The sequence below is a fragment of the Loa loa genome (genome assembly GCF_000183805.2).
Source record: "Loa loa unplaced genomic scaffold supercont3.516, whole genome shotgun sequence".
In the NCBI taxonomy this organism is placed as follows: domain Eukaryota; kingdom Metazoa; phylum Nematoda; class Chromadorea; order Rhabditida; family Onchocercidae; genus Loa; species Loa loa.
The window spans coordinates 31312-34905 of record NW_018108696.1 but is presented as its reverse complement, the minus strand read 5'-3'; positions in this window follow the sequence as shown (position 1 = coordinate 34905).

Below are 3594 nucleotides of genomic sequence, written 5' to 3'. Positions count from 1 at the left end.
ATGATTTTCATGCCTTTCGTTAAAAAAAAAAATTCAAAATTGAAATTTTATGCAAAAATGACTAATAGCTGTCAAATCGGATTCAATTACATTCTCCTTCTAATGGCGTCAAAATCAATGCTCTTGGACAACAATATCATTCACTGAGAATATTTTATAATATTTCGGAATTACAACTCTAACATTTAAATATGATGGAATAATTGGAATGAAAATTAGTGTTACTTCAAGTTTGAACAAAACTTTTGTGTCAACATGTTTGACATGTTTGACAAACATATTAGCATAAAAGTTTTGTTCAACTATGTTTGACTCATAATTTTTTGTTTGAGCTTTAGATCAGTGTAATCTTTGAAATAGTAAAATGGTGACAGTTATTTGAAACAGTCAGCGTTTTTCATTAGATTTCTGTAAATACTAATGGTCACAGTAGTTTCGGAAACGGAAACAGTAAATGTTTTGATATAAAAGAATTTTTCGCAATGATAGGAATTTTTTCTACTGTTTACGGAAAGTTATTTTTAGTCGAGAGATAATAGAATTCATTGCTTTCATATGCTAACACAATCATATTCGATAGATTTAATGCCGAAAATGCTTAGAGAGATTTATGAATTTTAGTAATCCATAAACAAATCCATAGTTGGAAGAATGTGATCAATCAAAAGAGAATCCCCTTTTGTTGAATATATCCTTCAAACCGGAACCGGAATAGTTTTCTAAACTGCAAAGATTAAAGAGCTTCTGGAATGATGCACATCTGCTGACAGAAAACATAATGATTCATGATTCAATCAAATCATCCGTCCCTTACTACTTCATAATTCATTTCATCTTCTAATTCGAAGATCGAATGACAAAAAAAAAAAATTTTAACTGACATTCAAAATATACATATATATATAAAGTCAAGAAGGTTAAAACATGCAGCCGTGGAGATGTTTATCACATTAAAAAGTAATAATAATAATCAATCATCTTTCTTGTTCCTTCCTCACCAGCTTTCTACATACTTCTTATTAAATATCCATAATTTTCTACCCAAAATATAAATTACACATTCAATTAAAAAATTTAAAATGAAATGGGCCAAATGAAAATTTAACGTTTATCACGTGATGGTATCTTTCAACGAATGATAATTTAGCTAATAGCATCTTAACTTTTTTAACAAAACCTATAATGAAATTATTTCCTTTTCTCTTTTCAGTCAATCAATTTTGGAATAAATTAAACAAACGACAATTTAGCTGTAATGTTCATTCATTGTTAAAAAGATTGAAAAAAATGATGAAGAAATTACAATGAAAATATATATATATATCGTTAATATAATTTACTGATGAAATATATAGATGTTGTCGATTTGATTATAAAATTTTAAATTAAAATAATTAAGCAAACGAATTATTTTGTCTGTTTCTCAATAACAATTCAAAGTAAGCCAATTATTTTACTGGAAACTTTAAATTGTTTCTTTATTAAATTATATCAACCATCAGGATGAAAATATTGCGAATAAACGTAAAAAAGGTTATACGAGAAAGAAACATATGAAGAATCATAAATGAATGTGCAATGATGCACTAACTAGCATGTACCATGTTGGATGGATCATGATTAAGATTAAAAATCATACAATCTTTCCCGAATGAGTAGGTGGGGTGTTATCATTTCATATAAAAAATTGTATATGTTGCTAATTGTTTAGCAATGTACTCACGGAAATCCTATACAAATGTGCGCTAATAAAGTGCTTTACCAAAGATCGCTAACAAAGAATGCTTTATCTGCATGAGCTAACAAAGACGCTAATTCTAATCAAAAAGCCAATCCTCAATGTATATATAAATTCTACAGATAACAGAAGGACATTGTTCCTTCTATTATCCGGATTGGTGTCTTTGACATTATTTTGTAGCGACGTTTATGAAATTAGATTAATGCGTTAATTTGTTTTTTGCAATGATTGGTGTCTTTGGTATTATCTTGCAGTCAAATTTATGCAATTAGATTAATGGATTAATTTGTGTTTTATAATTTTTAATAATTATGCGACATGAATACTGTTCCTGTTATCTAATGATTTAATTATCCAAATTTGAGGTGATAATAAAGAATTTTCGACTTTGTGTCACCTTGCGCAAAAAGTTCATAAGAATTCAAAAGAAAATAATTTTTTCCTCTTTAGAAAACGTATCTCATTAAGTGCTGTCTACGCTTAACCATCAATAATTGCGATGGTACGGATAGGATATGACAATTATAAGATACACAATATAATTGATATACAATATAATTAAGTATTAAAATATATAATATGAATAAGTTATACAATACAATATAATAAATTAAATAAGACATACGGTATAATTACAAATAAGGCATACACTATAATCGAATAAGATATACAATGTAATTCAATTATATCAGATATAATACCACATATTCGTGCATCTTTTAGTTTTATTGCTTGAAAGATGCAAATTATGTTTTATGAGTTTTCATCACTCCTTTTGCTAAATTGTTTCTATACTTTTCACTCATTTACAATATTTTTTCAGAAATGAAATAATTTGAAATGAATTGAATTGTTGGATTATTTAATGATTTCATATTTTTTTTCCGATGTTCTCACGATGTTTCATTTAGTTCCATCCTAAATGTATTCCAGAAAATGTATTTCATCCTAAATTTATTTCAGAAAATGTATTTAATCCTAAATGTATTTCAATTACATCCTAAATGTAAAAATGTATTTCAGGGAAATGGAAGAATGTGGGATTCTTTTTAAATATTAATTTTTAACTTTAAATTAATTGAAGCTTGCGAATGAATTCTTTCATTCCAACATTCCTATGGCTTACCATACATGTTTGATACTTTCATTTTTCAGTTGAATTGCTATACTTCCTTTGAATTAGCTAAATCGTACAATATTCTAAACTGTGTTGCCTTCTTCAGAAGTATTCCCACCTGTAATTATAGGTTCAATACGTGAGAAATTGAAATTTGATTTAAAAACTTTGTCATTCTTCTGCTGGAAAATGTTGCCATTTTCCATTAACAGCTTTTAAAAATTTATCGAAATAATTCATAAAGGAAGCTAAATGCAGATAAAGTCTTTACAGTTATTTCAAAAATATTGTCAACGATTAGATATTCAAGAAATTAATTATGCAATGAAATTTCCAGCATTTTTTAATTGCAATTTTAGGAAAACGATAAATTGATTCGTTTTTAGATTGGTGCTTTGGTATTAGCATTTATAATCATACCCAAACATTGCTTACCAACTACAATTTACCAACATCATTTAAACATTTTCTAGCTCAATAAATAGCTGAAAAGATAGGCAGAGCAGGAAAAAAGTAGAAAGAAATATTTCCCTGACAGTTTTTCTTCTTTAAAAAAATTGAATAAAAGTTCGAAAGTCAACCAAGCTTTGAGTTGTTGCAGTGAGAAGATGATATTAGTTAGTAATTATTTCACAGTAAAATAAGCGAATTATTAAACAGAACATTAAATATTTCAATAAAAGAAAAGGAAATTATGAACTTCATTTCCTCGTTCATTTCGATTTTCTTTTATTTT